The sequence below is a fragment of the Bidens hawaiensis genome, unplaced genomic scaffold (assembly GCF_021521415.1).
Source record: "Bidens hawaiensis isolate Kalapana, Puna unplaced genomic scaffold, B.hawaiensis_p1.1 tig00017853_1, whole genome shotgun sequence".
Classification (NCBI taxonomy): domain Eukaryota; kingdom Viridiplantae; phylum Streptophyta; class Magnoliopsida; order Asterales; family Asteraceae; genus Bidens; species Bidens hawaiensis.
The window spans coordinates 308,468-323,346 of NW_027492690.1; the positions used below are offsets into that span (position 1 = coordinate 308,468).

Consider the following 14,879-nt stretch of genomic DNA (forward strand, 5'->3'; position numbering starts at 1 on the left):
AGAATTATAAATAGAGAACATGTTTTAGGTTTTTGATTGATAGTTTTTGAGTTGCGGAAATTAGATAACTAAAACCTAAAATTCCATCCTCTCTCACCCCTATGTGCGATTGACCACTGCCATGGCCAGCCCGACCCAAGTGAGGGGTGAGGAGGGCTACGGCCCAAGGCCCAGTCATCCCTTAGGCCCAAAGCTTTTAAAAGAAAACATATATTTTATATATTTACATTTATAGATTTGTTTTTGATAAATATACAACAATAAATTGTAAAATAGTGGAGTGGGAAAACATCTTTACTTATATCTCATACGCTCAAGTTTGATTCCACCCTTGTAATTTTTATAACCTTTTTTTAAACAATATGTATATATTACCAAATAAACTTGTTAGAAATAAGTTTGATTCCATAGCATTTTTATAACCATTTTTACACAAAACGGCTATATTACCATATAAATTGTTATAAATCTAAATTTTATAGAAATAAAGTTGTTATTTTATTGTTAATTATTTATTTAGTTATATATGATTTATCTTATGTGACCATTTAAATAATAACTTTACCATGACCATAGCACATTTAAAGCATTATTGCTATTAAGAACGATACATTAGGCTATGTGTACTGGGCGATAATTTTTTGGGGGGGGGGGGGGGGTGACTAGTTTTTGTCGCTGGATGTGTTTGTTGGTTTATTATTATTATTATATGTGTGTGTAATATATGTGTGTGTGTGTGTGTGTTGGACTACAACACCATTACACCCCTAAAACAAAAACCTACTATTTGCTGATTGGGCGTCATATGGCGCAAATCGACTCATTTTGTAGCCAATCCACTACAAATTCCCTTAGAGAGTATGGATTCAAAAGGTTGATCGGGGCATTTGCTTCCAATAATGCTAGAGTTCATGATATTTTAAGTATATAGATTAGATCATTTTGCTACAATATTTTATTTTGTTTATTGTTATTATATGAGTTTTAATTAAGTTTATATTTTTGTGGACCATTTTTTACTTGCCCCAGGCCCCTGGAAATTTTAGGGATTCTCAGGGTCAGCCACAGCCTCTCCGTTGCCGGTCGACCACTGTCACATCACTAGCCTCATGTTGCTGCCCATAAGCATTGCAGCCACTGTTGCGCACCGTCTACCTCCTTTCCCACCATGGTTTGATCAACTACTTCTTCACCATTGGCTCTTTTTTGGTTTATTGTAGCCATCAAAAGTGAGAAATAGTCTCCTACCATTTCTCATTCTTTTTTGTATAGGTTTCTAAACTCTCTACTTTCATTTCATTTGTAAATCCCCTTGTAAATCCATACAAGTCTCCTTTGCAGAAGAGGTTGCTTCAATCCTAGAGAACAACTGATCGTGAACATGCTATTGAATCAGGGCCGTCGTCTGTGCATCTTTCTAATTGACTCCCTAAGTCGTGTCTGATTTGTATCAACATCATTAATCCATGTTCCACACCAAGTCCCATAGTTCATAGGATCTGAGAATGGTTTTCATCCGAATGTTCCAATACTTATAACCTTCTTCTTTAAAGATTTCAATGAAGGAAGAAGGATGAGTTTAGGTGGATAAGTCATGATCCTAATATCACAACTGTTGGTAAAAGAGTCTCAACTCACGGCATAAAGAAGAACACAGAGGAATGATCAGAAGCTTTATGTGTTATCTTAAGATTGATAGCATACATATTATATTACGGAGTATTATAACTCAAACTTGAACAATAAGTTGATAACAAAACGAACATAATGAACCAGTAATTAATACGGAAAATTCAAAAGTACAAGAAATCAGGAAGTCATGCATGCACTAGCTTATTTGACTCCACGTGATTTATTATTCAAACTTTAAGTTGACCCGCTGCTTCTGATCCAAACATCATGGCCTGCTACTTTGAATTATCTGCAACATCATATACTGTTAGATGAATAAAGCTAGTGGAGGACTTGAATTCAGCTGTTTTTAAATCACATATTATCTTTTTAGTAATATTAATATTTATTTTAAAAGTTTTGGTAATTGCGCACACATTTTTACCGCAATAACCATAAAGTATCGTTTTGTATCTAACCGTTTTGATTTTTGTGTTTGATTGATGGATGATGCTTGTGAAACATATCTTGAACACACTTGAATTTGCGGAGAGCCTCGGCTATGGTGATTCTTCCTTCAGGATAGTCGTTGGTGCATGAAAGTGCAATTCCGATGAGAGTTGTGAGACAATCAAGTTTCACCTTAAAGTTGATGGATTCACTATCCGAGCAGAACTCATCCGGTTTTTTATGCATATCAGGATCCAACACTTGATCCAAGTTATCTGGGAAAGCAGACCGCACCCACGCCTTAAGGCTTAGACCACCCATGAACATCTCATTTGTTGGGCTCTTCCTGGTAAAAATCTCCATTAGCATAATGCCATAACTGTATACATCTCCTTTTATTGACGGTTTTACTCCCATACCATACTCTGTAATAAGGGCACGCATCATTATTAGATCAAATTATTCATTCATGTATTCGAGTAAATGAGAATGAGATTAGTAATCTAACCTGGAGGTATGTAACCCATGGAACCTTTGAGAACATGCGCAGAGCTAAAAGACTGATCTTTATCAATCAACATGCTGGCAAGTCCAAAATCTCCTATTTTTGCAGTCAAATCTTCATCCAACAAAACATTACTTGGCTTTATATCACAATGCACCACCGGAGCCACCACACATTCATGCTGAAGATAACTCAACCCACTCGCTATATCAATCACCACTTTCAGTCTATCCACCAAGCTCATTCCTTTCCCTATCCACCTCTCTAAACTCCCATTCTTCATATATTCATACACCAATGAAAGAAATTCGTTGTTCTTGTGATCCAAACTAGAGCAGGAAGTTATCAATTTGACAAGATTCCTGTGCCTGAGATGACGAAGTGCGGCACATTCAGCTAAAAAACTAGGAATCGAGCCGGTGGTTTGCAAGTCAAGAGCCTTCACAGCTATTTCTTGGGTTTGTCCATCAAGCCTTCACAGCTATTTCTTGGGTTTGTCCATCAAGGTCGAGTTACCCTTTGTAAACGGAGCCGAAACTCCCACGTCCTATTAGGTTTCCCACGTGGAAGTTCCTAGTGGCTAAACAGAGCTGTTCATATGTCACCATGTAATGTTGGCCCTTGAATTCGGAATCAGAAGTGGGTGTGGCCTTAGCAACATAACTTCTTCGGAAGTATAAAAACAAAGAAACTGATACAAGTATTATAAATACTGAAGCGGTTGCTACAACTAAAATCCAGACCAATTTGTTGGTATCACTTCTTTTGCATTTGGAATTATAGCATAGCTTTGGGTTGCCTTCAAGATGAACTCTGGATAGATTTGAGAAAATCCCACTACTTGGAACATTCCCTTCCAAGTTGTTGAAAGAAAGGTTAAGAATTTGGAGGGCTTTTAAATTTTGAAGATTGAGAGAGATTAAACCAGAGAGTTGATTGGAGGAAAGGTCGAGAGTTGTCAAGCCATTTAATTCACTCAAACCATTCGGAATAATGCCTGAGAAAGAATTTTTGGATATGATTAGCTGCTCCAAGCTCTTACACTTCTTAATCGAGTTTGGAATGTTGCCTGACAAACTATTATCGGAGAGATCAATCGTCACCACTCTTTCTAGATTCCCGATTTCTTCAGGCAAAGTACCAGTTAATAAGTTGCTGGAAAGATTGAGGATTGTTGTCAAACTTGGGAGATCAAAAACTTCACTGGGTACACTCCCATTGAGCTTATTCATGGACAAATCCATGAAAGTTAGGCCTTCGAATGCCTTAAAAGTAGTTGGTATGTTGCCTCCCAATTCATTGTTTGACAAATCAATTGTTCCTAACTTTCGAAGATTACCCAATGAATTCGGGATATTTGAAGTCAAATTGTTTTTGCCTAGAACAAGCTCTTGTAAGCCTTCCAACTGGCCTATTTCCGAAGGAATTTCACCAGAAATGGAATTGAAGCTTATATTTAGTAAAGCTAAGCCTTGTAGTTGACCAATCGAGGGCGGAATGCTACCAGATATCTGGTTTGAACCCATGTACCAGATATTTTGATTTAGTATTTGGATGTATGAACATTCAAACAGTTGTACTTTTCAGTTCACTTTTGATTTAATGGTTAAATGCAAACGATGAATGATACAACTGTGTTCTTTTAATACGTTTAATCCATGAATATTATATTCTAAATTATCCGTAGTCGGTCAGACTCGTGGGAACAATTCTTAATTAAGACTATTCTGACTTTGGACTCAAGAAGTTGACTTCCAAACTCACAGACCTCATTATGAATGACGTTGGATGTAACTCGCATCAAATCATCTTCATGGATCTTGATCATAAGATGTTTTGATAATAGTATGCTCATTTAGTATCCTTAGACCTAAGATACATATTAGAACTTTCGTTTACCGAGGAATATTCTTTGATCATGTCAACCGCTGTTGCGTAACTGCCAGCCATAAAGGCACTGGTTGGGAATGTTCTGGAGTTCAGTGGGAGTTGTATGTAGTCAAGATGGGATTCTGTACTCTTACATTCAAATGTAACAGTTAGACATTTTGGCGCCCTCGTTGATTCAAACTGGTAAAGTGTGAGGCCTCACCCAAACTAACTGTGTGTTTGATTGGACCACTTTGACTCTATATCGAGAACTAAAATAATTGAACACTATATGAGATTGATTTGATCCATGTCTCATTGTTCAATTAATGTCTTATACAGAAAGGATAGATGACGACGATTATTATAAATTCATTGTCTTGCAATAAGGTATTCCAAGATACTTTGGTTATGGATTTAAAAATGTCACATTCGGTTGGGGACATCTATGTGTAGCTAGAACGCCTCTGGCTGTCAGCGTTGTGATACTTGACCCAAATACGTCCAAATGGGAGACTGTTGGATTTTATGGACGTTTCGGGTCAAGTCAACGTGACCGATCCGAACGTGACCCGGACAGAGTTACACCGGGGGTAACGAGATAAAGGCCTACTTAAAGGTTAATTAGGCCCGACACATAAAAAGAGATAATTGGTCTATAAAAATATATGACCGAGACTTTCTAAACCCTCTCCCTTTCTTTCACGTAAACACAAAGGGTTCAGAGGTCATCATGATGTCACAGCACCACTCTTCATCCATCATTTCTCTCAGGATCACCATTCCTTCATGATGATCATCCATTCACTGTTTAAGAAAGATATTTTCTTGTATTCTTGGTTATAAAAACCTCATTTTGCATGGCATCATGAAGTAACCCAACTCTCTCCAAGCTACACTTTCGATAATCTATTTACGACCAACCCATTGATTTCCAGCGATCCTATAGCCAATTACGACCAACCCACTTCCGTACACGAAGCACACTAGCAGACACACCTACGGTTGTCTCCATTCTGCACCGCGGTACGCCGCCACAGGGACCGTTGTAACTACCGTCGCCATCGCTGCAAGTCTATCCGGCGAGGAATTTTTTTTTTGTCTCTCGGAACCGTGCGATATCGGAACTCAGATCCTCAAAAGCATTCTGTCAGATCTGAGCATTATCACTTGCTTCCGCCGCCGCCGCCAGCCGTCGCCGCCGCCGGAACTTCATTGCTCTTTGATTGTGTCGATCTAGCGTGACTCGTATACTCTCGGTGTCTTCCCGGTTCTCGTAACCGAGGTATATCGACATACCTCCTATGGTTGATTATTATTTATCGTTATTGTACTCGTACGCGTTTGTACTCGGATCCGGGTTAGGGTTTCGGTTCATGGTTCGTTTTAAATATTTTATTCCGCTGCGTTTCTTTATTGTTTCGTTAATGAGGTTAATAATTAATATGGATTAATTATTATCGAAACCGAAATATTGTTTAAAACGGGTCAAATAGTTTATCCGTTTTTTTGTCTCGGACCACCGTTGAAACCCAACAGTGGTATCAGAGCCGCGGTTACAACGTACGAGTCGATACCGGTTTGTTTAAAACCGGATCTCCATCTTAAACTTTAAATCGTTTAAAGTTTATAGATCTAGAATTATTTTTGGGTGATTTTGGATTGGTCAAAGTTTTGTTTATTTTATTTGACCAAGTCAAAACGACCCGAAATTCGTTTATTGTGAATATGTAAATCCGGCCCCGACCTATGTGATTGATTGGTTGTGTTCGGTGTTTGAGCTTGTTTGGCCATACGGTTGGTTCAAAAGTTGTAAAAGGTTATTATTTAATTTTCGGTTTTCTTTTTGGCCATAAAGATGGTTCAAATTTGTAATAGGACATATTATTGTTAGTTTATAAATTAGTAATTAAGAAGACGCGAAGATAACCGAGGACGAGCTCATGGACACCTTGGAGTTAGTGGGAGTTCGGACAAGATGACGGGAGGCACGGAGAAGTCCATCCTTGTGGTTGTTTGTGTTGTGAACCCCTTGACCCGATCGGTCTCCCTAATTGGCTCTAGCGAGACCGATCACCTTTTGGCCATAAGGATTTACATATTATTGTTATTTGCTATTTGTGGTTGCTTGGATTGTTTATAATAGGATTATAATATCTCCAACCTAATACCAAATAAATTGGAAAATAAACATTTTATTAACCGATTTTTGTTTTGCAAATTAAAAGCGTTTTGATTTCCAAAACTAATAAGTTATTATAACTTAAAATTGGTTAGTTGTATCGCTACAAACTTAGTTTTAATAGGTTATTTAAAACTAAGTGTCCTGAGAGATGAAAGGGTTCATCTATGCGTCGCGGTAATAAATACAGTAAAATTTAACTTTTACTCTATTTGGTAATTTAAAAAAAAAAATTATCCCAATTTAAAACCAATAGTTTATGCCAATCCTACTACAAGTCACACTTGAGGCATACTGCGAAATTTCGAGTATTTGGAGCTACAGCACCGTACTTGTTTTCTAGCCTATCCCATCAAGGTGAAAGTGCTTCGTTGACACATCCGGCACCTTCACACGTCACGGTACTAGGACAACTATTATTTTACTCTCCTGTTACGTGCTAAAGCTGTCTGGAGACTTAAAATGGGCAAAGATGAGGCTAAACGTATCTATACAGACAATCGTTGTCTCTATAGGCCTCATAACCGAGAGTTGTGCTCTATTCACAATTGGCAATCGTTGTCAGTCTGCCTAACCACTTATTAATGTTGTGTGCTACAGCTGCCTTTAATAACTGGAAGCCAGATTCTCATACTCCTAATTAATTAATGTTATTGGGTCATTAATAATAGGACTACAACATCGAAAATACTAATTAAATTTACTTTTGCTAAATTAATCAGATGTCGTCAAACGAAATTTCACCCTACGCCCTTAAGACTATCCTTGAGAAGGATAAACTGAATGGTACCAACTTCATCGAATGGCACCGCAATTTAAGACTTGTTCTAACCATGGCAAAGCGCCTGTATGTTCTCGATGGACCTGTTCCAACCGAGCCTGAAAACAACACAGCCGCTGCACGAAAGGTTCTTGACAAGCATAAGGATGACTCGGCTGAGGTCTCCTGTATTATGCTAGCCACCATGACTTCTGAGCTTGCTAAAGGCTTGGAAGACTTTGGTGCCTATGAGATGCTTGAACAACTCAAGGGCATGTTCCAGAAACAAGCCCGTCAAGAACGTTTCGACACCATGAAACAACTCATCAGTTGCAAGATGGCAGAAGGGTCTCCCGTCAGTGCTTATGTTCTAAAGATGAAGGGGCACATCGATCAGCTCAAGAAACTTGATTATCCCATGCCCGATGAGATGGCATCGGATTTCATTCTCAACTCTCTCCCCAACTCATACGACCAGTTCGTAATGAATTTCAACATGAATGGTTGGGTGAAGACAGTGCCGGAGCTTCATAACATGCTCAAGACGGCTGAGATGAACATTCCTTCTAGGACCAATCAAGTTCTGATGATTCGATCTGCTGGTGTCGAGAAGCCAAAACCAAAGAATCGGGGTTTTAAGGGAAAAGGCAAGAAGAAAGTTACTGTTGCTGCCCATGTTGCCACCAACACTAACAAAGTGGTTGCAAAGAAAAAACCGCCGCCCTTTGAGGAGCGCAAGTGCTTCAAATGCAACCAAATGGGGCACTAGATGAGAAACTGCCCCGAGCACCTTGCTGAGATCAGAAAGAAGAGAGCCAATGGTGAAGGCTCTTCTGGAGGTATTTCCATATACGTTATTGAACTTTTCACTGTCTCTAGCAACACATGGGTATTTGATACCGGATGTGGTTACCACATCGTTAATGTCTTGCAGGAACCTGAGAAGTGGAGGAAACTGAATAAAGGCAGCATGGAACTCATCGTTGGAGATGGGAAGAGAGTACCAGTTCTGGCAACTGGAGTATTTCATTTTGCTTGTCCATCTGGCCTAGTTTTTCCTTTAAATAATTGTTTGTATGCTCCTGGCTTGACCAGAAACATCATTTCAGTTTCGTTGTTATTTGAACAAGGATTTAAGTATGTTCTTAATGGCATGACTATTTCTGCTTACTTAAATGATATCTTTATTTTGAGGCTAAACCTCGAAATGGTATTTATGAGATTGATGTTCAACCTGACAATAACGTATATCATCTTTCAAAACGTATCAAGACTAGTGTCAACGATACTTTTCTATGGCATTGCCAACTTGGCCACATAAGCAAGGCAAGAGTTAAAAGACTCCAATCCGAAGGTATTCTTGAACACTCAGGACCGGACTCTTTTAACACTTGTGAATCTTGCTTAGCTGGCAAACTCGCCAAAGACTCATTCACCAATAAAAGTGAACGAGCAAGTAATCTATTAGGACTCATACATACTGATGTATGTGGACCTTTTAGAACCATGACTAGAAACCATGAAAGATACTTCGTTTCTTTTATCGACGATTATAGTCGATACGCTTATGTGTATCTTATGAAACACAAGCACGAAACTCTTGAAAAGTTCAAAGAGTTTCAAAGCGAAGTGGAAAACCAACTTGACAAAACCATTAAGATACTTCGATCAGATCGAGGTGGAGAGTATCTCAGCACAGAGTTCATCACTCATCTAAAAGAGCATGGAATTGTTTCACAACTCACTCCTCCCGGCACACCCCAACTTAATGGCGTGAGCGAGAGGAGAAACCGAACCTTGCTAAACATGGTTCGATCGATGATGTGTAGAACCAACTTGCCTCACTCCTTTTGGGGTTACGCCCTTATGACCGCCGCTCGCATTGTCAATCTAGCTCCAACTAAGAAGATAGACAATACTCCATATGAGATATGGCATAAGGGAAAGAAACCCAAGTTGTCTTATCTTAGAGTATGGGGATGTGATGCTTATATCACAAGTGAGTCTGATGACAAACTTGATCCCCGCGGCGAAAAAGTTATTTTCGTCGGATACTACTACAAGAGCGGTTATTACTTTTTTCATCCTGATACAAATACGATTTCTGTCAAGAGGAAAGGCTACTTTCTTGAAGAAGAATTTCTTAGTCAAGGAACTAAAAGTAACATTGTTGATTTTGAAGAAATTCAAGAACCACAACCAACTACTGAGGAAGTTGGAGAGTCTGACCAACAAGTTGTTGTTGCTGATACATCAGACGTGAACACAAGCGTTCGCAGAAGTAGTAGGACTCCCGTACCAAATGCTAGATACTTATGTCATCTAGATGGTGCCGAAGTCTTATTAGTAGCTGAGTCTGGGGACGAGCCTACTAACTACAAGTCTGCTATCTTGGATCCGGAATCCAAGAAATGGCAAGATGCCATGAATGCTGAGATGCAGTCCATGCATGATAACCAAGTTTGGAACTTGGTTGAGCTACCCCCCGATTGTTGGGCAGTAGGGAGCAAATGGATTTTCAAGAAGAAAATCGACATGCATGGAAATGTGCAAACCTACAAAGCACGGCTAGTCGCGAAAGGTTTCACTCAAACTCAAGGTGTTGACTATGAGGAAACTTTTTCGCCCGTTGCTATGACTAAGTCAATTAGGATTTTGCTTGCCATTGCTGCATACTATGATTATGAGATATGGCAAATGGATGTCAAAACCGCTTTCCTTAATGGACATCTTTCTGAAGATGTCTATATGGTTCAGCCTGAAGGTTTTGTCAATCCAAAATATCCTAATAAGGTTTGCAAATTGAACAAGTCCATTTATGGACTTAAGCAGGCATCTCGAAGCTGGAATCTTCACTTTGACGAGAAAATCAAAGAGTTTGGTTTTGTCAAAAACGAAGATGAACCTTGTGTTTACAGAAAGGCTAGTGGGAGCACTATATCATTCCTCATTTTGTATGTTGATGATATACTGATCATTGGAAACGACATTCCTATGCTTAAACAAGTTAAGCTATGGTTGGAATCTTGTTTTGCAATGAAAGATCTTGGAGAAGCCGCTTATATTCTGGGAATAAAGATCTATAAAGATAGATCTAAGCGGATTCCAGGGCTTAGTCAAAGTACTTACATAGACAAAGTAATGGCACGCTTCTCAATGGAAAACTCCAAGAAAGGAGCTGTTCCAATGACTAAGGGAACCGTGTTGAGCAAATCGCAATCTCCGACAACGGACATTGAATCTAAACGTATGCAAGAAATTCCATATGCTTCAGCGGTTGGCTCTATCATGTATGCTATGTTATGTACTAGACCTGACGTCTCGTATGCCTTGAGCATGACCAGTCGTTTTCAACAGAGTCCTGGCATTGCCCATTGGAGTGCTGTGAAGAACATTCTAAGGTACTTGAATAGGACCAAAGACATGTTCTTGGTGTTTGGGGGAGTGGAAGAGGAGCTTACTGTAAAGTGTTACACTGATGCTAGCTTCCAGACTGACCGAGATGATTCTCGCTCACAGTCAGGTTTCGTTTTCACTCTCAATGGAGGAGCTGTTTATTGGAAGAGCTCCAAGCAGAGTGTAGTAGCGGATTCTACCACCGAATCTGAATATATAGCCGCATCTGATGCTGCTAAGGAGGCTGCTTGGATGAAGAAGTTCATCACCGATCTTGATGTGGTTCCGAGTATCCACAAACCAATCGAGATATTCTGTGATAACACAGGTGCTATTGCTCAAGCCAAAGAGCCAAGGTCTCATCACAGGACCAAGCACATTCTAAGGAAGTTCCATCTTATTCGGGAAATATTGGAACGAGGTGACATCGTGATAAGCAAAGTAAACACAGATCAAAATCTAGCCGACCCGTTCACTAAGCCAATGACTCAGGACAAACATGATCAGCATAGAGATGCTATCGGGCTTAGACTTGCTAGTAATTTATTTTGATTTAGTATTTGGATGTATGAACATTCAAACAGTTGTACTTTTCAGTTCACTTTTGATTTAATGGTTAAATGCAAACGATGAATGATACAACTGTGTTCTTTTAATACGTTTAATCCATGAATATTATATTCTAAATTATCCGTAGTCGGTCAGACTAGTGGGAACGATTCTTAATTAAGACTATTCTGACTTTGGACTCAAGAAGTTGACTTCCAAACTCACAGACCTCATTATGAATGACGTTGGATGTAACTCGCATCAAATCATCTTCATGGATCTTGATCATAAGATGTTTTGATAATAGTATGCTCATTTAGTATCCTTAGACCTAAGATACATATTAGAACTTTCGTTTACCGAGGAATATTCTTTGATCATGTCAACCGCTGTTGCGTAACTGCCAGCCATAAAGGCACTGGTTGGGAATGTTCTGGAGTTCAGTGGGAGTTGTATGTAGTCAAGATGGGATTCTGTACTCTTACATTCAAATGTAACAGTTAGACATTTTGGCGCCCTCGTTGATTCAAACTGGTAAAGTGTGAGGCCTCACCCAAACTAACTGTGTGTTTGATTGGACCACTTTGACTCTATATCGAGAACTAAAATAATTGAACACTATATGAGATTGATTTGATCCATGTCTCATTGTTCAATTAATGTCTTATACAGAAAGGATAGATGACGACGATTACTATAAATTCATTGTCTTGCAATAAGGTATTCCAAGATACTTTGGTTATGGATTTAAAAATGTCACATTCGGTTGGAGACATCTATGTGTAGCTAGAACGCCTCTGGCTGTCAGCGTTGTGATACTTGACCCAAATACGTCCAAGTGGGAGACTGTTGGATTTTATGGACGTTTCGGGTCAAGTCAACGTGACCGATCCGAACGTGACCCGGACAGAGTTACACCGGGGGTAACGAGATAAAGGCCTACTTAAAGGTTAATTAGGCCCGACACATAAAAAGAGATAATTGGTCTATAAAAATATATGACCGAGACTTTCTAAACCCTCTCCCTTTCTTTCACGTAAACACAAAGGGTTCAGAGGTCATCATGATGTCTCAGCACCACTCTTCATCCATCATTTCTCTCAGGATCACCATTCCTTCATGATGATCATCCATTCACTGTTTAAGAAAGATATTTTCTTGTATTCTTGGTTATAAAAACCTCATTTTGCATGGCATCATGAAGTAACCCAACTCTCTCCAAGCTACACTTTCGATAACCTATTTACGACCAACCCATTGATTTCCAGCGATCCTATAGCCAATTACGACCAACCCACTTCCGTACACGAAGCACACTAGCAGACACACCTACGGTTGTCTCCATTCTGCACCGCGGTACGCCGCCACAGGGACCGTTGTAACTACCGTCGCCATCGCTGCAAGTCTATCCGGCGAGGAATTTTTTTTTTTGTCTCTCGGAACCGTGCGATATCGGAACTCAGATCCTCAAAAGCATTCTGTCAGATCTGAGCATTATCACTTGCTTCCGCCGCCGCCGCCGCTAGCCGCCGCCGGAACTTCATTGTTCTTTGATTGTGTCGATCTAGCGTGACTCGTATACTCTCGGTGTCTTCCCGGTTCTCGTAACCGAGGTATATCGACATACCTCCTATGGTTGATTATTATTTATCGTTTATTGTACTCGTACGCGTTTGTAATCGGATCCGGGTTAGGGTTTCGATTCATGGTTCGTTTTAAATATTTTATTCCGCTGCGTTTCTTTATTGTTTCGTTAATGAGGTTAATAATTAATATGGATTAATTATTATCGAAACTGAAATATTGTTTAAAACGGGTCAAATAGTTTATCCGTTTTTTTGTCTCGGACCACCGTTGAAACCCAACAGTACATTCTAAGCGTTTTGGAAAGATTGCCTATGGACTCTGGAATGACACCATCAAAATCATTACCGTCAATGGCTAGGAAATCAAGCTTTGTGCTATTTGCCAATGAATTTAAGAAACCGAGGCCTTCACCTCGTGAGCTTACAATGTTATTGTACCCAATATTGTACATTTCTAGCTTAGGGAGGTTACCAAGTCCTGGTGGTACTGTCCCGTGCAATTTGTTATGTGCCATTCGGATGCCTCTTATGTTTGTCAGATTATGCAATGAACCAGGAATAGTACCGTGAACTTGTTGATGCAAAAGTTGAAAATTAGGAGATTTGGGAGTGTATCCCCAACATTGTAAGGCAAATCACCCTCCAAATCATTAGCAGCCACAGCTAGAGTCTCGAGTGAAGACATGTTGTAAATGGATGGTGGAACTTTGCCAGTAAGATTATTAATGGTGAGATCTAGATTCTTTAGGTTCACGAGACGGGACAATTCATTTGGAATCGGGCCACTAATTGTATTGGTTCCCAATCTCAAAGTTAACAATGAAGAAAGTTAGCAATGGAGGGTGGGATTGAACCGGAAAGATGGTTTCCAGCCAAGTTTAGAATTTGAAGATTAATAAGGAGAGTGAGATCTTCAGGAATAGAGCCTGAAAGTTTGTTTTGCATGAAATCAAGGACCCTTAGGTTGATGCAACGGCTTATGTTTGTTGGAATGGAGCCTTGGATGCTATTAAAACTTACGTTAAGGACTCTAAGGCGTAAAAGATTGGTGATCGTTTCAGGAATTATTCCCTGAAATTGGTTATCTTGGAGTTGAAGTGTTTTCAGAAAAGACAAGTTCCCGATAAGGGGATTAACTGGACCGGATATCCCAAGGCTAGAGAGGTCAAGACCGACAACCCTTTTGCCACGATCACCACATGAAATTCGGGTCCAGTTGCATGGGGACGAGTTTGGATCCCATGTAGCTAAAGCATCTGGAGGTTGGGTGATTGTTTGAGATTTAATGGAGATCAAGGTTTGTTTATCGGTGTCAATACTTAAAGTGAGAGATGTCACATACGTGTTGTGTAGGAAACAAGAACTGAAAGCAAAGAAGATTAGAATATGGAGTAGGGAAAGGTGAGTGATTGTAGCCATTATGATTTGGTTGTTGGGTTTTTTGGTATTGGTGTGTGGATATATATAGAGAAAAGTTTTGGAGAATCGTAAATAAAACGTAGATAATTAAGGGATATTTTGTTTTAGTAATTACTAAAATAAATAAATGACAAAATCGTCATGCTTTATTTGTTTGTCCAAGTTACGACACTACGTCGCCTTTCTGATCTCACACACATAAACATGGCTATTATTGCTAAATATATCCTAAAATCGCATCTCACAGGTCACGATCTTCATAAACCTCATTCTCGAGCGCAAATTAAATTAGCGACAAAGATTTAGTTGGAGGATAGCAGGGTCCCGATAATCATTAAAAGTTCATGAACAGAGGATGAGTGAACAATATAGGCCCCATGTAAAAAAGAAAGTGAAAATATATAAGATATATTTAATTAGGTTCATACAATTAAATTTTTAATTGACTTAGATTGGGTAATTGGGTTATAGTTTTAAAATTGACATGGACTCGTGAATTTGGTTTTCTAATTTCACACAGATGTAACCAAGTTGAATTTGCAAATTCACTAA

At 39.3% G+C, this 14,879-nt stretch overlaps 1 pseudogene across 1 annotated transcript; it reads right to left on the bottom strand.

The window, feature by feature from the left end:
- Positions 1-1,846: 1,846 nt before the first annotated feature.
- LOC143554771 (uncharacterized) lies at positions 1,847-14,581 on the bottom strand (annotated as a pseudogene). Its single transcript, XR_013139078.1, has 5 exons — positions 13,190-14,581; positions 3,040-4,095; positions 2,570-3,005; positions 2,091-2,486; positions 1,847-1,921 (listed from the first exon to the last, which is right to left on the bottom strand). The product of XR_013139078.1 is annotated as an uncharacterized LOC143554771 (transcript).
- Between the last annotated feature and the right edge of the window lie 298 nt (positions 14,582-14,879).